We start from the raw sequence: 21,073 nt of genomic DNA, 5'->3' as shown, positions 1-21,073 counted from the left end.
TTTACCACTGAAACGCTCCTCCAGTCAACTTAAGAACATTCATGACACCTGGCAGCGCCGCTGACGGCTTTCAACTGCGAAGCGCAAACGGCTGTAAGCGAAAACAATAACCGTTTACAGAGCTGAGACATTGCCATAGAAACGCTGACAAAATCGCGTTTTAGACACGTGATGCAGCTGTACTTATGCGTTTGTATATTATGGATATTTCTTTACACCACTGTTTCATAATTTCAAAGGAGTTTTCATAAACGTTTGAAAATGAAATTTTTTGGATATTACACTACAAACATTGTTCTTTTTTTGTTTTTTGTTTCCGTTTCGAATAGAAAGCCAATGGCCTTGCCGCAGTGGTAACACCGTTTCCCGTCAGATCACCGACGTTAAGCGCTGTCGGGCTGGGCTAGCACTTGGATGGGTGACCATTCGGTCTGCCGAGCGCTGTTGGCAAGCGGGGTGCACTCAGCCCTTGTGAGGCAAACTGAGGAGCTACTTGATTGAGAAGTAGCGGCTCCGCTCTCGTAACCTCACATACGGCCGGGAGAGCGGTGTGCTGACCACATGCCCCTCCATATCGGCATCCAGTGACGCCTGTGCGCTGAGGATGACACGGCGGCCTGTCGGTACCGTTAGGCCTTCATGGCCTGTTCGGGAGGAGTTTAGTTTTTTAGTTTTTCGAACAGAATATTGGCCAAATGAGTACCCAGGGCAATGCCGGGTTTTTCAGCTAGTCGAACATGTGGTAGCGACATGTTGGAATGTTGCCATCTTGTAGAAAGCTCTTCCTATATTCTTTATCACATTAGTAAGTCTGAATCAGTAAAGTAACTCAACAACACGCTACTATTTCATCCCACTCACGGCAAATATCCTGTTATGTATGATTTACGTATGGAGAGATGATTTTATTGGACGCTGTGCTGGAATGGAAACCACTGTGGAAGACTGTATTTTGTGTTTCTTTGTATAACGGTGATATTTCATGGAATATGTGGTAGCATGTAATGGAATACATCTTCAGAGATGAGGCTGTTTCCTAACTACTTACGAAAGTAGCTCATTTCCTAACACAGAGACGCAGTTTCCAATTGATATTGCGATAACTGCGTATCACTCTGTTTTCACATCAAGCTACAGAAGTTAAGGATGTATTGGTTGTCTACTGGTAATAAATCTCCTCGAAAACCACATATGAACAGAGCTGAAAGGGAGACAAGTGGTGAGTGCAGAGGTAATATCCGCCGCGTACCTCACTTTCTTTCGTGAAGCAGAACACAAATTAAGATTCAGAACATCTGTTAAACATATTGTTGTTGTTGTGGTCTTCAGTCCGAAGACTGGTTTGATACAGCTTTCCATGCTACTCTGTCCTGTGCAAGCCTCTTCATCTCCGAATAACTACTGCAACCTACGTCCTTCTGAACCTGCTTACGGTGCCATGTCTAGGTTTCTCTCCACAATTTTATCCCTCACACTTTCCTCCATTACCAGATTAGTGATTCCTTGAGACAGTATGTCCTCATTATCCGCTTTACCCACCTACTGAGTCCTGACGGATTGACAAGGAGGGCAAAAAGTTGGAACGTTAATTTTCCAGTCGCGAAGACAACGGAGCTACACATCATACTTAGCCTAAGAGTGTTATTCATGTTTCCGACTAATTATTAAATCGCCACGTTATTTATGAACAGTGTTTAGATTACTATTGTTTCTGTTTCGCCCAGTAACAACACAACAATGCAACGACGATGTTTTTAGTATGTACCTATGTATGGTAATTGTGCCTTTTAGGACTATTTAATTAGCCTTTACTTCCAATTAAGTGCTCTGTTGTTCTTCCGAACTGTGACATTTACAAATGTCTCTTGTGGAGAATAGCAGTAGATCATTTCCTACCATTGTTTATTGTTTTCTGTCGCGGCGTTGGTTCTTCCTGCTCCACCTGTGTTTATGATTTCCGAGAGTGTGTACAGAGTGGGGGGAGAGGAGGTGAACCTATAACACCCAAACCTCCGGATGTGAGACACTCAGATTAGTACCAAACGTTGTATGTCGATAAGTTATCAACCGAAACACCGATGTAGTTCATGCTATGTGCTGTCGTCCAGTTGAACATGGGTAAACGGTAATTAAAAGTAACACCGGAACTACAGAGCACAGGAAAGACCTATCTATGAGCAACAGATTTGTAGATCTCGCTTGGGTGAGTAGCTAACGTGTCAAGTCATCATGCCTAAGGTCCCGCTTTCAAACCCCATTGATGGAAATTTGTTTTAACTGTTCACGCGTGAATTACATGGGAGAACACTGTCGCGACATGTAAAAGGACTTTTCGGAGTTTCTGTTCCTTTGACAACGTGCTTTCTCGTCTTTAGTTGAAAGTAGGAAACCTACAGAATACATTAGTACAGATAGGTGTGGTGTGGTGTTCTGTCGGACATGTGCGACAGAACAGACACCACTCGTCATGAAGCACCAGGTGCGTTTGTTATTTCACGGAATAAACATAAACAATCAGAACAGTAGAATAAGGAAACAATTGCATCACACATGCGGATCTATTAATAGTGCCAGAATAGAGTGAAAAAAAGTTTTTATCATTTGGGTTAGAACCCAGCCCTCTTTGTACGACGGGGTAAAGCTCTACCAACTCCCCACGGACGCTGTGCCTAACATTTTCTCACAGTTTTGCTTTTCATGTGCTCCGTAGTTCCGGTATTAACTTTTAATTAATGTTTATGCTCGTTCTTCTGGATGACATAGTACGAACTAAACTTTCAGTTGATACTCTATCGACGTACAACGTTTGGCACCGATCTGAGTGGCTGATATTTGGAGGTTTGGATATACTACGAACACGTAAGCAGATTGTATCTTTCGATATTCCAGTAAGCAGTCACCTGCGATTTACGTTTACAATCATTTAAAGCCGAGAATTTTGACATGAAAAAGTGGTTTCTTTACATATATTATGACGAATGTCGTGAGCATTCTCATACTTGCTTACTAAGTTAACCGTCTACAGTGATCATTCCCTAATTCAGTTTGGAAGAGAAATTTTAGAACCTGTCGCATCGTTCGCTGGGGACGAAAAAGGAAACGTTCCATCGAATTAGGTGTAATTAATTTATTAGTTCGTACTCACATCATCCTCTCCCCAATGAACCATGGACCTCGCCGTTGGCGGGGAGGCTTGCGTGCCTGTGATACAGATAGCCGCACCGTACGTGTAAGCACAATGGAGGGGTATCTGTTGAGAGGCCAGACAACCGTGTGCAGCTTTTTCAGTAGTTGGAGGGGCAACAGTCTGCATGATTGGCTGATCTGGCCCTGTAACACTAACCAAAACGGCCTTGCTGTGCTGGTACTGCGAATGGCTCAAAGCAAGGGGAAACTATAGCCTAATTTTTGCCGAGGGCATGTAGCTTAATTGTATGGTTAAATGATGATGGCGTCCTCTTGAGTAAAATATTCCGGAGATAAAATAGTCCTCCATTCGGATCTCCGGGCGGGGACTAATCAGGAAGATGTCGTTATCAGGAGAAAGAAAACTGGCGTTCTACGATCGAAGTGTGGAATGTCAGATCCTTTAATCGGCCAGGTAAGATAGAAAATTTAAAAAGGGAAACGGATAGGTTAAAGTTAGATATAGTGGGAGTTAATGATGTTAGGTGGCAGGACGAACAAGATTTCTGGTCAGGTGGATACATGGTCATAAATACAAAATCAAATAGTGGTAATTCAGTAGTAGGTTTAATAATGAATAAAAAAATAGGAATGTGGTTAAGCTACTACGAACATCATAGTGAACGCATTATTGTAGCAAAGATAGACAAGAAGCCCACACCCACCACAGTAGTACAAGTTCATATGCCAACTAGCTCTGCAGATGATTAAGCGATTCAAGAAATGTATGATGAAATTAAAGATATTATTCATACAGTGAAGGGAGACGAAAATTTAATGGTAATGGGGGCCTAGAGTTAGATTGTAGGAAAAGAAAGAAAAGGAAAAGTAGTAGGTGAATATGGACTGGGTGTAAGGAATGAAAGAGGAAGACGCCTGGTAGAATTTTGCATAGAACATTACTTAATCATAGCTAACACTTGGTTTAAGAATCATGAAAGAAGGCTGTATACATGGAAGAGTCCTCGAGACACCGGAAGGTTTCACGTTGATTATATACTGGTAAGACTGATAATTACGAATCAGGTTTTAAATTGTAAGACAGTTCCAGGGACAGATGTGGACTGTGACCACAATTAATTGGTTATCAACTGTAGATTAAAACTGAAGAAACTGCAAAAAGTAAGGGATTTAAGCAAATGTAATCTGGATAAACTGAAAGAACCGGAGGTTGTAGAGAGTTTCAGGGGGAACTTTAGGGAACGATTGACAAGATAAGGGGAACGTTTTGTATCAGGAGCAGACCCACGCACCGCCTATCCAGGCGGGATACAAAATGTATAATGTCAACTAACACATACTCGTTGCTGTCCAAACTTTAACTGACAGTAACTAATACAAAGTCTCAATAGCAAGCTAGCCCACTCGGTAGTCGAAGCGATATTTCCAGGCCGTCTGCCCTTGATGAAATGGGCAGAAATCGAGAGGGTACTCACTAAGCTCCACAGCGTCGGCCAGAGGACGCTGTGGTCGGCGTAGTCAGTCTTCTCTCGTAGTGCCAACTTCCGAGAGCGTGCACGTACGTCGTGGCATCGTAACTATCGACGCCGCAGAACGAATACAACAGAATAAGAATGAGTAGTTTTGCGAGATGAAGTAATGAAGGCAGCAGATGATCAATTAGGTAAAAAGACGAGGGCTAGTAAAAATCCTTGAGTAACATAAAAGATACTGAATTTAAGGTATGACAGGAGAAAAAATAAAATGCAGTTAATGAAGTAGACGAAAAGGGATACAAACGTCTTAAAAACGAGATCGACAGAAAGTGCAAAATGGCTAAGCAGAAATGGCTAGAGGACAAATGTAAGGATGTACAAGCGTATATCATTAAGAGTGAAACGTCCCCTTTGAACAATTATACATGACTGTGCTTAAACTGTCACACAATATTTTTAGCGCAACGCAATCTGACTTTCAATAATCCCTACAAAAGAATGGCCCTGACTAACATTAAACTATACCTTTCACAAATCACTTACCCCACAAAAATCTTCGTTACTCGAACTACTGCAATATAGCGAGCGCCACTACTGCCAGTTAAATAAAAGATTCTAACTACTGAGGGCACTAACTACTGATAGGCATAGTTAGCAAATGAAAGATTTTAATAGAGAACAAACAATGTATTTACCTTAATAGTGTTGAAAAATCATAATATACATAGCAGTTCATGATATCCAGTCTTACAAATTTCAAAACTCCGCCATTTCTCTCCTCACATCCACCACTGCTGGCGGCTCACCTCCAACTGCCGAACGCTATGCGCTGTTAACATCCAGCTGCCCAACACTACAATGGCAGACAACAATGCAAACTAGCCACAGACTGCACACAGCACAGCCAGTGATATTCATACAGAGCGCTACGTGGCGTTACCAATAAGAAAACCTAAACAGCCTACTTACAAGGGTAAGATAGGTGCCGCCGATAGGAAAATTAGAGAGATCTTTGGAGAAAAAGGAATCACCTGTAAATCAAGAGCTAAGATGGAAAACCAGTCTTAAACAAAGAAGGGAAAGCAGGAAGGTGGAAGGAGGTCTATGCAAGGGCGATGTACTCGAGGGCAACATTATGGAAATGGAAGGGGACGTAGATGAAGATGAAATGGGAGATACGATACTGTGTGAAGAATCTGCCAGACAATGAAAGATCTAAGTCGAAACAAGGCCCGGAGAGTTGACAACATTCCATTAGAAATGCTAATAGCACTGGGAGAGCCAGCCATGACAGAACTCTTCCATTTGGTGAACAAGATGTATGAGACAGGCGAAATACCCTCAGACTTCAAGAAGAATATAACAATTCCAATTCCAAAGAAAGGAGGTATTGACAGATGGAAAAATTACCGAACTATTAGTTTGATAAGTCACTGTTACAAAATACTAATACGAATTCTTTGCAGACGAGTGGAAAAACTGGTAGAAGCCTACGTCTGTAAAGATCTGTTTGGACTCTGTAGAAATGTGCGAACACGCAAGGCAATACTGACCCTGCGACGTATCTTAGAAGACAGGTTAAGGAGAGTCAAATCTACGATCATAGCACTTGAAGACTTAGAGACAACTTTTGACAATGTTGACTGGAATACTCTCTTTCAAATTCTGAAAGCAGGTGTAAAACACAGGGAGCGAAAGGCAATTTACAATTTGTACAGAAACCAGTTGGCAGTTATTAAAGTTGTGGGGCACGAAAGGGACGCAGTTGTTGATAAGAAAGTACGACAGGATTGTTATTCAATCTGTATATTGAGCAAGAGGAAAAGGAAACAAAAGAAAAATTTGGAGTAGAAATTAAAATCTAGGGAGAAGAAATAAAATCCGTGAGGTTAGCCTACGACATCGTAGTTCTGTCAGAGACAGCAGAAGACTTGGAAGAGCAATTGAACGGAATGGGCAGGGTCTTGAAATGAGGGTGTAACATGAACATCAACATAACCAAAACGAGGATAATGGAATATACTCAAATTAAATCAGGTGATACTGAGGGAATTAAACCGGGCAATGAGACACTTAAAGTAGTAGATGATTTGCTATTTGGGGAGCAAAATAAATGATGATGGTCGACGTAGAGAGGATATAAAACGTAGACTGACGATGGCAAGGGAAGCGTTCCGGAAGAAGACAAACTTGTTGACTTCGAGTATAGATGCGTCAGGAATTCTTTTCTGAAAGTATACGCATGGCGTGTATCCTTGTATGGAAGTGAAACATGGACGATAAACAGTTCAGACAAGAAGAGAATAGAAGCTTTTGAAATGTGATGCTACACAATGCTGAAGAGTAAATGGGTAGATCATGTAACTAATGAAGATACTCTGAACAGAGTTGGGGAGAAGAGGAATTTGTGGCACAATTTGACTAGAAGAAGGGCTCGGTTGGTAGGACACATTCTGAGGCATCAAGGGATCACCAATTTAGTACTGGAGGGAAGCGTGGAGGGTAAAAACCGTAGAGGAAGACCAAGAGATGAATACACTAAGCGGATTCTGAGGGATTTAGTTGAAGTAGTTACTCGGAGACTAAGAGGCTCACACAGGAAAGAGTAGCATGGAGAGCTGCACCAACCAGTCTTTGGACTGAAGACCACAACAACAACAACACAACAACAACAACAACACTGACCTTCCTCTTTCTTAGAGGTATGACTGATAAAGTCGATTGATTGCTTTGCCAAATACAGAACTACATTTAGTTGTATTTCCAACCAGAATGGAAGAACGATACGGACGAGCTCGAACTAAAAAGGGCACAAGGCAGCGTTGCGTCCATTCTTCCTTGCTGCTAAATCTGTGTATCGGACAAACAACGAAGGAATTAAAATAATTGTTCAAACCTGGGATTAAAGTTGATGATGGGCATACAGGATGTTTACGAAATAGAGGGAATAATTTATGACATTTATTCACAATATGCAGATAATAGAGAAGTTTATTAAAACTTACTTGATTTCAGAGTTATGGCCTTCAAAACAGTGATGTTCACCGAAACTTTTGTCTTTCCGGAAGCACTTCCCGTGACGGAATGTACTAACTGGACAGTTAAAAATGGTTCAAATGGCTCTGAGCACTATGGGACTTAACATCTGAGGTCATCAGTCCCCTAGAACTTAGAACTACTTAAACCTAACTAACGTAAGGACAGCACACAACACCCAGCCATCACGAGGCAGAGAAAATCCCTGACCCCGCCGGGAATCGAACCCGGGAACCCGGGCGTGGGAAGCGACAACGCTACCGCACGACCACGAGATGCGGGCTAACTGGACAGTTAATTCCGAGCGAAGGGTACACGGACTTTTGTACTTGGCATTCGAAATGTCCTCAAATCAGGAGCTGGCAGCAGTGCAATTCGTGTACGGTAAGGCGGACGGTAATGGTGCTCTCGCCAGGAGGGGTACCCACAATCAAGGTGTTCGAATGGGAAGACATTTGATCGTGTCCACGGCCGTCTTAGCGCTCATGGGAAGCTTGCGTCTCCTGGTTTAGAGAGGGGAAACCCAAGATCTACAACTCCATATGCATAAGAAAAAGCCGGCTGGAGTGGCCGAACGGTTCTAGGCGCTACATTCTGGCACCGCGCGACGGTCGCAGGTTCGAATCCTGTCCGGGCATGGATGTGTGTGATGCCCTTAGGTTAGTTAGGTTTAAGTAGTTCTAAGCTCTAGGGGACTGATGACCTCAGATGTTAAGTCCCATAGTGCTCAGAGCCATTTGAACCATAAGAAGAATTCTGGAGTCTGTGCTCACGACTCCTAACAGCAAACGAATGGTTGTTTTGTAAGTGAATGTTCTTTATACCACTGTCTGGCGACTATCTTTACCATCCGCAACGCGCACAGTAGATTATCTTGCACGAGTTCTGCTCTGCCAGTAGTTTTCGCAGCAGTGTGCTACAAATTCGGACTGCCTTGCCTCAGTATTACTCAAAGACGAAGCTCAGATCATTAGAGATGTCTTACAGTCTTCGACTATCAGCATGTGTGATCACACGCAGTTATTCCGTTTCACAACCTAGAGCATTTCTTCCTCAAGAGGTGGATAGGTGTCATTGTTGGTCGTTTAGTTGAAGTCCATATGCTGGGTGGTTATAATTAAAATGCAGCTACTCACAGAAGGTCCGGTGTGGGTTATAACTATCGTTTGGCAGCGAAACTTGAAATAAAAAGTTCGAGTCTCGGTCCGGCACACAGCTTTAATCTGCGAGGAAGTTTCATAACAGCGCACACTCCGCTGCAGACTGAAAATCTCATTCTGGAAACTTGAGATAATGCGGAACCGATTTACGCTGAAAAAAAAAGTTAGTTCCAGCTATAGCCACCAGGTACAAATCTGTCGCAGTGAATGCAAGGACGTATAGAAATGTTTCCATATGTAATGGATTAGGAACGGTAGATGAGCTGAAGACGTCAAACAAATAGGGAAGGTATAATGTTGCTTTTATTATTAACCGCCACTTACACTATTTGTGCAGTTTGAGCACGGGAGACGTCGATGAGATGCCGTATCTGTAGAACGACACGATTTGAGATTCAGATCAGGTGATTTTGCAGGTCATTCTCTGGAGATAACACGTTAGTGGAAACTTACTTTAAGCAGATATTTCACTGAGCGAGCGACATGAGGTGTTGTACCATCTTGCACGAGAACACTGTTTTGCACACCGTTGCACCGTTCCAAAGCAGGAATGACATGCCGTACAAGGCGGTCTCGATAACGTGCAGACTTCACGGTGTACCTGACAGGCCCTCTGGGTGTCCTCTCTTCAAAGAAGAACGGGCAGAGGATAAGTACTTGCCAATCCACACCACACAGACACATACAGCGGGTGCAATGATTCATCGTGCACAACACGCTGTTTAACAGTATCCCAAATTCGACAGTTCTGTGTATTCACTGCATCCTGTAGCGTAAAATGTGATTCACCCGTCCACAGAATATTGCCCCTCCATACATTATCAATTTCTATCCGTGCCATATACCAAAGAGCAAATTCAGACCGTTGGTGCGGATCATGAGGTTTCAGTTGCTGAATTGTTTGGATCTTGCACGGGTACCAATGTAAAAAAGACCACAAAACCTCCAGCAGTGCTGACCACGGGATGGACTATTCTCGAGACACTGTACAACCATTACTACTACCTGGGGCACGTGCTGCGTGGTCAGTTACAGCAGCAGCGACCTCGTCAATAACTACCACCGGTATATCTTTGTTGATCCTTTATGGACTGTGGGACAAGGCAGACATGTATTTCTTGATACAATAAAAATATTGTAGAAATTTATTTTGTGAACTTCTTATATGCAACCAGTTTCGGTATTACATTGATGCTTCTTTAGGCACCACACGTCATAGTAGTAAAATCGCCATACACGGAAGGAGCCATATAACTGGATCCGTGAATCAAATCGCTATGCAACAGCAACCAGCCACAGCGTTACATTCGAGTACGACCATGTTTTTTATATACTTGTCTTTTTTTAAAATAAATATAGTATATAAATAAACATGTAATATGTAAAAGGGAAACGTCGTTACAAGCACGCACACACACACACACACACACACACACACACACACACACACACACACAGTGTGACAATTATTGAACTACACTCCTGGAAGTTGAAATAAGAACACCGTGAATTCATTGTCCCAGGAAGGGGAAACTTTATTGACACATTCCTGGGGTCAGATACATCACATGATCACACTGACAGAACCACAGGCACATAGACACAGGCTACAGAGCATGCACAATGTCGGCACTAGTACAGTGTATATCCACCTTTCGCAGCAATGCAGGCTACTATTCTCCCATGGAGACGATCGTAGAGATGCTGGATGTAGTCCTGTGGAACGGCTTGCCATGCCATTTCCACCTGGCGCCTCAGTTGGACCAGCGTTCGTGCTGGACGTGCAGACCGCGTGAGACGACGCTTCATCCAGTCCCAAACATGCTCAATGGGGGACAGATCCGGAGATCTTGCTGGCCAGGGTAGTTGACTTACACCTTCTAGAGCACGTTGGGTGGCACGGGATACATGCGGACGTGCATTGTCCTGTTGGAACAGCAAGTTCCCTTGCCGGTCTAGGAATGGTAAAACGATGGGTTCGATGACGGTTTGGATGCACCGTGCACTATTCAGTGTCCCCTCGACGATCACCAGTGGTGTACGGCCAGTGTAGGAGATTGCTCCCCACACCATGATGCCGGGTGTTGGCCCTGTGTGCCTCGGTCGTATGCAGTCCTGATTGTGGCGCTCACCTGCACGGCGGCAAACACGCATACGACCATCATTGGCACCAAGGCAGAAGCGACTCTCATCGCTGAAGACGACACGTCTCCATTCATCCCTCCATTCACGCCTATCGCGACACCACTGGAGGCGGGCTGCACGATGTTGGGGCGTGAGCGGAAGACGGCCTAACGGTGTGCGGGACCGTAGCCCAGCTTCATGGAGACGGTTGCGAATGGTCCTCGCCGATACCCCAGGAGCAACAGTGTCCCTAATTTGCTGGGAAGTGGCGGTGCGGTCCCCTACGGCACTGCGTAGGATCCTACGGTCTTGGCGTGCATCCGTGCGTCGCTGCGGTCCGGTCCCAGGTCGACGGGCACGTGCACCTTCCGCCGACCACTGGCGACAACATCGATGTACTGTGGAGACCTCACGCCCCACGTGTTGAGCAATTCGGCGGTACGGCCACCCGGCCTCCCGCATGCCCACTATACGCCCTCGCTCAAAGTCCGTCAACTGCACATACGGTTCACGTCCACGCTGTCGCGGCATGCTACCAGTGTTAAAGACTGCGATGGAGCTCCGTATGCCACGGCAAACTGGCTGACACTGACGGCGGCGGTGCACAAATGCTGCGCAGCTAGCGCCATTCGACGGCCAACACCGCGGTTCCTGGTGTGTCCGCTGTGCCGTGCGTGTGATCATTGCTTGTACAGCCCTCTCGCAGTGTCCGGAGCAAGTATGGTGGGTCTGACACACCGGTGTCAATGTGTTCTTTTTTCCATTTCCAGGAGTGTATATGAAAAAACGTAAATTAGTTAAAAACAACAGTGGGCAAACATTTTAGTCAACATTCGGGTAGAGGTTATGACATGTTCGATATGCCTGCCATCATTGGCGGTGATGTGGCGCGGACGAACAGCGAGATTCTACATAAGCCGGTGAAGCGTCGGAACATCGATGCTGTCGATGACCTCCTGAATGACTGTTTTCTGCTCAGCAAAGGTTTTGGGGCTATTTATTTCCATCTATTCTGTAATACAGCCCCACAAAAATAAGTCACTTTTGTTTACATCCGGAGAATATTTCGGCCAATCGAGGCTCATGACAGTGGCCTCTGGATACCGCAGAGCTAGAATGCGGCCCCAAAGTGCTCCTCCGGGACGTCAAACACTCTCCTGCTTCGATGTGTCGAGCTCTGTTTTCCATGTACCACATATTGTCGAAGTCAGGTTCACTTTGAATAATGGGGATGAAATCTCGTTCCAAAACCTTCACGTACCATTCGGTAGTCACCGTGCCATCAAGGAGCATCGCATCAATTATTCAGTGACTGGATATTGCACGCCACACAATCACCTGTTGTGAGTGAACAGACTCAGTCCCAAATGCACCAATTTTGCTTATTTACGAATCCATCCAAATGAAAGAGGACTTCATCGCTAAACCAAAGGATACTGCGCATACTAATTCCCGTCAAGCCCCACGGCCAACCGGGCAGTTTGAATGCCCTAAAGCTAATTGTCATAACTTCTGAACAATTTTGAAACGTTGTTAGCAAACAGGGAAGTGGGATATTCATAGTTTATGATTCGAATACTACTACAGAATCTGAATTTGCAATAACAATAAACAAGGCTGAAGGTCACAGAAAGGGGTCAAGAGAAAATGAACAGACGAATAGAACTACTTAAAACTAACTAACCTAAGGACATCACACACATCCATGCCCGAGGCACGATTCGAACCTGCGACCGTAGCGGTCACACGGTTCCAGACTTAAGCGCCTAGAACCGCACGGCAACACCGGCCGGCTTTGACGCATACTCTCTAAGACAGAAAAAACAACGCACCACGAAGGAATTATCCAAATTGGACGAAAATCGGCAGATTTATAGACAAACAAACGATTATAATATCACAAAAGTTACTTGAGTTGGCCAAGAGAAAAAAACTCACAGAATAAGGGGTAACTTTCACTTTTTTTTAAAATTTCAAATAACTTTAACTGTATATACCAAAATTTTATATCCGTATGAATCGTTTGGTGCAATAAGAGTCATGTCCTATTAGTAGAAGTGCTCGTTAGATGGGTATTGAGTTAGAGATGGCACTGTGTCCCGATATGACCAGAAAATATATTACAAAAGAATATGAAAGTTTGAAATGTTCTTCGTCTCCGAAGCAGAACTTTCATAAATGTGTAAACAGAAAATATTGTGGACTTCACGACTTGGTGACCTAACCATTACTACTGCCTCAGTGTGTTGTTATGCTAACAAAAGAAAAATGACGTTTCAGCTATCGACGTACGGCCACTTCATTTTCTGTAGGCCGTAGGAGGATATAAGGCTGGTCTTCTGGATAAAGAAGCAATATAGGTAACCTGTTCAAATAAAAAAGAAGAAACTAGATGATATAAAGAAAATGATATAATAGAAACCACTTTATAACATGATCTGCAGTGGCCAACGAAGGATGGACAAGATAAAGGTGATAGAAGCACACCCAGCACTGACTGCTTTGCTGTATTTTGATTGTGGGTATATTTTGAGTGCATTATAATAAACCTGAATGCTAATAACATGCTCTTTTGTTGCTATAATAAACATATAAACTTGCACAACACAATCCTTCCGTTGCAAACAGAACCCTAGCAGCCACGTCATCAGGTTCTAAAAACTGTCTTCTGTACATTACAACTGGATTACTGAGCACACACGATCGCCAAAGTATGTTGCAACGGCGTTTATTGTTTTACCCTGGGGCAATTACTACATAGCATCTTCATGGTACCACGCTTAATACCAAATAATATTAAAGCGGTTTTTTGATTTCTGGGACATGACCCAACTCACCGATCCAACTGAAAAGAACAGAAGCAAATAAAGCAATATCTTATAAATATTGAGGTTGATTGAGATAAGATCTCTTGATGTATATTCTTTCCTCATCTCACTCCAATTACTTTAAAAACTTCTTAACTGCTGATTTTGTTGCTTCTTGGTGGAACTGCTTCGTAATTCGGAATGAAAAGCATGAAAATATGGATATTCTATATTATTAATTCATTTTGGCTATCGAGTTTCGGCTAAAAGGCCATCACGAGATTCCGATTGATTGTCGTTGTCAAACTATACAAAACTGGTGATCAGAATTGAAAACTGTACTATACATTGAGCGCGAGGTGCACACAGAGAGTAAATGTAATCTTTGAAAATATAATCGTAACGTAATCGAAAATGTTGCAGTTAAACAGCAAGTAAATTTGGGTGTGGTTTGGTGAATCTACTAAAACAGCAAAAAAGAAAAAAGTTTTATAAACAGTTCAACTTACCTCGCGACATGGTCTCCTTTAGCAACATATACGTGATACACCGATCCTCCACTTTTTCATTCAATCGGAAAAATATGTTCTGTCAAACTTTGTAGAATGCTCGTTCACGTTAGCTATCACTTCCCAATCTGATAAAATTGTCTTCCAAGCAAGCCAATGTTTCAAGTTAGGGAACAGGAAGAAGTCACTTTGTGCAAACTCTGGTGAATAGGATGGATGAGGAAGCAATTCAAAGCCCAGTTCATGCACTTTCGCCGTTGTTGTCGCTGACTTGTGGGATAGCTCATTATCTAGATGAAACTGCACTTTTTTCCGTGCCGACCTTCGCCTTTTTTGAGCCAACCCAGCTTTCAGACGATCCAACGATGAAGCATGATGTAGTTCAGTTATGGTTCTGGCTTTTTGCAAGTAATCTATAGGGATGATTCCTTGGGAGTTTCAAAGAACAGTGGCTATCGCCTTACTAAAACTAAACTCTGCCCGAAGATGTCATGAAGACCCAACGGTGCTGACCGGCCGCCATGTCATCCTCAGACCACATGCGTCACTGTGTGTGTGTGTGTGTGTGTGTGTGTGTGTGTGTGTGTGTGTGTGTGTGTGTGTGTGTGCAGGCGCTTTTATGTGAGGGTATGACGTGGAAGAAGATGAGGACAACATTAGCAAAGAATTAAACTCAAAAGTAAAGAAGATGAACGTGATGAAACAACCCAAAAGCCTACATAACATTTTAAATCGTATTAACAATCACAACAAAATAAAATTAATACAAGACTGTTGTAAAATAGGTAGAAGTATTGCATATTGAAGGTTATGACGAAAAGAATAAAAGACGGAGCAGACAATTTTAACAGGAAATACATAAGCTAAATTATATATCGATGCTATGAAAAGTTTCTGTTTCTAGTTATTTTCCAGTACTCTTGTCTTGTACTAATTTTGTTTCACTGTAAATTTTAATTTAATTTCAATAGTTGGATAACCTATTAGATCTTAATGTTTTTCTGGTTTGGTCTTGTATTTATTTACTGTTTACATTTAACGTTTTCAATTACGTTACCATAGTAGTGTCAGAAGTGACATTTGCTGTCTGTTTACACCTCACTATCCAAGTATAGCATCTTTTCAAAAGCTCTGTTGATCCATCGTGGCAACGAGAAAGCGGCCGGTGAGATATTTACTAAACAAGAATCACAAAATAGCCGTATGGTTTCGGAAGTTGTTGTTTTATTTAGACTACCAGATCCGTGAGGCCTGAAGACGGCATTAATGAGATGCCGAAACTTGTCGTGGCAATGAAATGACAACTTTTGAAAAAATATGGCTGTTTGGTGATTTTTCTTTGGTAAATAGTTTAAGTCTGCTGATGGCCTTGCCAGCCGGAAACCGGTCACCACAGTATATTAAGAGTGTAGAGCATCCACAATTTTGTGCTTCTCATTTATACTTGGCGACTTGTTTCAATGCCGGCGGTTACGGTTAAAAATTCCAGGTAATGCATCGTAGCCTCTTGAAGAGCAATTTCTTTTTCTTTTTGTAGCGACCGTACATCAACTTCTCTGGAACGATTTGTAAATATCCGAAGAGACGAATTAGAGTGTACACGGCCCGTAGATGGTAAAGAGTTGACAAAGTCATCTCGAAATTGCGACAGTAAATCAAAACATGACCGCGAGCAAAATTTAAATCGGAGCCCCCGCTGCGGGTAACTGTGATACAGAGGAATCCCACTGCTTGACTTTCAAAGTGTCGCGGCTCAGAAACGCGGGAGACGCAAGTAAGAAGACAGGTAATGAGCGCAGAATGGAGACGGAGGGCGCATCGCGCGGCGTGTTTGGGAAAAGGTGCACGTCGAGCTATGCGGGGGAATTAGGAGTCGGCCGGACACAAATCATGTCCGGAGGACAGGCGCCCTTCGATGGACGGAGACGTGTCCGCACTGTCAAAGTCCCTCCCCGGGCCGGGTCTTCTCGCCGCTGTAGCTGACACACGAGACCGCATTCCCTCGGAATTACTGAGACCCCTGGGACGGCCAGCCATGACAAAAGTATTCCCCGTCGCGTGCGAGATGCGCGGTACAGGCGAAATACCCTCAGACTTCAAGAAGAATGTAATAATCCCAGTTCCAAAGAAGGCATGTGCTATCGGGTGTGAATATTAGCGAACCATCACTCTAATTTCGGAATATCAAATGGTTCAAATGGCTCTGAGCACTATGGGACTTAACATCTGAGGTCATAAGTCCCCTAGACTTAGAACTACTTAAATCTAACTACACTGAGGACGTCACACACATTCATGCCCGAGCCAGGACTCGAACCTGCGATCGTAGCAGCAGTGCAGTTCCGGACTGAAGCGCCTAGAACGGCTCGGCCACCGCGGCCGGCTGAACCAAAAAGGCGTGATGTTTTACCCACTTGTTGGAGCTGGGTGTTGTCAAGACGTTAGCTGTTGCTATTGGCTGCACTGCCGTGCTTTAACTAGTGGTTCACAGCGCCCCAGTTTCCTTCATTACGTCAACTGCAACCAATGGGATCTTACTTTGCCAACTGCCACGAAATACTACGCACAAGCCCAAAGGGGCTACTCTTAAGCACACCCTATGAGCTTGAAATTTTTATTCACCCTTCGAGATTTTCACGAAGCTAACTTTTCCGAGATTTTCACGAAATGACCTTTTCCGTGAGTTTCACGAAAAGACGTTTTTCGATCTTTTTAAAGAAATAATGAGAGGAAGGACTACAGCTTCTTCGTTTTCTCATTTAATAAACTTATACGACAATTTTTTTAAATATTTCACTTAACCTATTAGATATTACGTACTTCATTTTTACCAATGGACTCTATTAATTTTGGTATATGCTATTTCCTAAACTGATACTGTATGTTACAGGAAAAACATCTTTTAAAAACGCCACTGCATTTATTTTACGACTGACATAGCCACATAGCTCTTATTACAAATTTTAATTAATTATCCAAAGAAAATTTTTATCCTCATGCTACACTGATTTACTCAGAGGTTATAATTACTGCATGTGTCGTCTGACCCTTCCAGTCTTTTATAAATCATGGTATTCTCTAAGCACAACGTTGAAAATTTCGAGCAAAACGCCAATTTACGCAAAGCAACGGCCACCTAGAAAACGTCTTCCTGGGAACTGCGTGGTCTACATGCGTCTTTGGACGCCAACGCGCAATAAACATCGTCGCCTAGGCAACGGCGTGCTACAGCATGGTCTTTCACAAACAACATGTAACACATCGCCATCTCCATGGAAACGGCTTCTCCTTGGAGCACCAACAACCACCACCAGCCGGCGTTCAACGTTCGCACAACCTTTTGTATTGATGCACTTGCATTATTCATTTAAAGGTAAGCAATATTATTAATGACCTGCACTACAGCAGCATTTACATAATGAGATACTTGTAACTGTACTGTTTGTTTTATACTTTATTTCCACGTTATAAATATCTTTACATAATGTAAGATCCTACTGCCTGCAGCTACCCTAATGCACCAAATTCGTGCACTAGCGGGTACTGTATAAAGCGTGGCAGTATATCCACTAGCAGCAATTCCCGTCTTGACAACACGAAGCTCCAGCAAATGGGTAAAACATCACCCCTGTTTAGTTTCACCTTTGTAACATTTTATACAAGACTGACTTTCCGAATAACGAGGCACTTTTTAGGTCTATACAGTGCAGCCAATCTGAAGATGACTTGCTATATGTGCCGAAACTGGTCATTTTAAATAAATCAGATTCTGCGATCGTGACTGTTTCTTTACAAGTAATTATCACAAGGAAGACTGCTGACACTCCCATCCTTGTTGGCTAAAACTAATAAGAAAATTGGTCTCCTCATGAAATAAAACACGTCTTAGTAACAATATGCATGAGAAACGGCACTGAAGAGCCAAAGAAACTTGTACACCTGCCTAATATCATGTAGAGCCCTCAATAACACGCAGAAGTGCCGCAACATGACGTATCATGGACTATACTAACGTCTGAAGTAGTGCTGGAGGGAACCGACACCATGAATCCTGCAGGGCTGTCCATAAATCCGTAAGAGTACGAGGGAGTGGAGCCCTCTTCTGAACAGCACGTTGCAGGACACCCCACATATGCTCAATAATGCTCACGTATGGGGAGTTTGGTGGTCAGCGGAAGTGTTTAAACTCGGAAGAGTGCTATCGAAGCCACTCTATAGCGATTGGGGATGTGTGGGGTGTCGCATTGTCGTGCTGGAATTGCTGAAGTCCATCGGAATGCACAATGGACTTGAATGTATGCAGGTGATGTGACAGGATAATCATGTACGTTCCACCTGTCAGAGTTGTATCTGGACGTATCAGGCGTCCCATATCACTCCAACTGTACACGTTCCACACCATTACAGAGCCTCCACCAGCTTGAACAGTCCCTTGCTCATATGCAGGGCCTATGGATTCATGAGGTTGTCTCCATACCCGAACACCTCCATCCGCTCGATACAATTTGAAACGAGACTCGTCCGACAAGGCAACATGTTTCCAGTCATCAACTGCCCAATGTCGGAGTTGATGGGCATAAAGCTTTGTGTCGTGCAGTCATCAAGGATATACGAGTGGGTCTTCGGCTCCGAAATCCCATATCGATGATGTTTCGTTGAGAGGTTCGCACGCTGACACTTGTTGATGGCCCAGCATTGCAATCTGGAGCTATTTGCGAAAGGGTTGAACTTCTGTCACGTTGAACGATTCTCTTCAGTCGCCGTTGGTCCCGTTCTTGCAGGATATTTTTCCGACCGCAGCGATGTCAGAGATTTGATGTTTTACCGGATTCCTGATATTCAAGATATATTCGTGAAATGGTCGTTGGGGAAAATCCGCACTTCATCGTCACTTCGAAGACGATGTGTCCGATCGCTCGTGCGCCGACTGTAACACCACATTCAGACTCACTTAAATCTTGATAGCTTGCTATTGCAGCATCAGTAACCGATCTAACAACTGCGCCAGACACTTGTCTTATACGAGGCGCGGCTAGAAAAAAACCGGACTGATGCTGGAAAAAACATTTATTTACAATTATTTGCAATTTCATGTTATCTCCTTCAATGTACTCTGCTCCTCGGTCTCTACACCGCTCCATACGAATTTTCCACTGTTCATAGGAATGCTGCAGATCATTTTTGGTAAGTCCATACATTACTTCCGTCGCTTTTTCTTTTACTGCTTCAACAGTCTCAAATCTAGTTCCTTTCAAAGCTGACTTGACTTTAGGGAAAAGAAAAAAGTCACAGGGGGCCAAATCAGGTGAGTAGGGTGGATGATTTAAGATGGGAATGTTGTGTTTTGCCAAAAACGTCTTCACTGACAAGGCACTGTGAGCTGGGGCATTGTCTTGGTGAAGGATCCATGACTTTTTTCTCCACAAATCGTTCCGTTTTCTCCGTACTCGCTCACGTAGGGTAGCCAGGACGCTAATGTAGTAATGCTGATTCACTGTTTGTCACTCTGGTACCCAATCAATGTGCACAATCCCTTTGATGTAAAAAAAAAAAAAAAAAAAACAATCATCATTGCCTTGAATTTCGATTTTGACATTCGTGCTTTTTTTTTTTTTGTCGTGGAGAACCAGGAGTTTTCCAATGCATCGATTGGCGTTTAGTTTCGGGATCGTAAGTAAAAAACCACGATTCATCGCAAGTAATAACATTTTGTAAGAAGGTGGGATCACTTTCAATGTTTTCCAGGATGTCAGAACAAATCATTCTTCGGCGTTCCTCCTGTTCAATTGTGAGACACTTTGGAACCATTTTTGAACACACTTTGTTCATGTTGAAACTTTCATGAAGAATCTGCCTAACACTTTCCTTGTCAACTCCTGTTAACTCAGACACTGCTCTGATTGTTAAACGGCGATCTTGTCGAACAAGTTTACCGATTTTTTCAATTTTTGCATCAGTTTTTGCTGACAATGGTCTGCCAGTGCGAGTGTCATCACTGGTGTCTTCGCGGCCATCTTTAAATCGTTTAAACCACTCAAACACTTGTGTTCGCGATAAACAATCATCGCCGTACACTTGTTGTAACATTACAAACGTTTCACTTGCAGATTTTCCTAGTTTGAAACAAAATTTGATGTTAACACGCTGTTCTTTCTGTACACTCAACATTTTCCGACGCACAGACAAAACGTCAACTACTTAAAACACACGCCACGGGCAGACTGAGTGCAGGAGGCAGATGAAACTCGAGCAGTAGGCGGAGCGAGAGTCACGTGACAGGCCACGCGACTTTCAGCCTTATTGCATTCGTTTTATTGTTTCAGCAGTACTAGTCCGGTTTTTCTCTAGCCACACCTCGTATAAGCACCGCATCGCCGTGTTTTGCCTGTTTACTTCTCTCTGTATTTGAATAGCATGACCGCCCCAGTTTCTTTGGCGCTTCAGTGTATTTTGTAAAGATAGGATTTAATTGTTTCTTTTACTCATATAGCCAGTTGTTCTTGGCCATTCTGTCAGTAAATTACGCATTCTACCGTAAGTAAGTTAGCTGCTGGCAGTAATGATCACTTTTTTAGTGTAGTGTTATTTTGCTTTTAAATATTTACACTAATTGTTTGTTTTAGTAGTCACTTATGGTCGCCGGTGGTTAAGGAATATTTTATTATTAGCTGATAGTTAATAACGATCGCTTGCTATTCGCTTTGTTATTTGCTTTAAATATTACTCTAACCGTTTTATTTACTTAATGCTATGAGGTTTTCTGTCTATGTTTAATTAACTCTTCCATTGGTCAGTTATGACCGTTTGGGATTCAG

The 21,073-nt window shown here is 43.2% G+C and overlaps 1 pseudogene; it reads left to right on the top strand.

Annotated features, from left to right (window-relative positions):
* The first annotated feature begins 332 nt into the window (after positions 1-332).
* LOC124552869 lies at positions 333-450 on the top strand (annotated as a pseudogene).
* The last annotated feature ends 20,623 nt before the right edge of the window (positions 451-21,073 follow it).

Source organism: Schistocerca americana, chromosome 10, assembly GCF_021461395.2.
Source record: "Schistocerca americana isolate TAMUIC-IGC-003095 chromosome 10, iqSchAmer2.1, whole genome shotgun sequence".
Lineage (NCBI taxonomy): Eukaryota > Metazoa > Arthropoda > Insecta > Orthoptera > Acrididae > Schistocerca > Schistocerca americana.
This window is presented reverse-complemented; position numbering and strand designations above follow the sequence as displayed.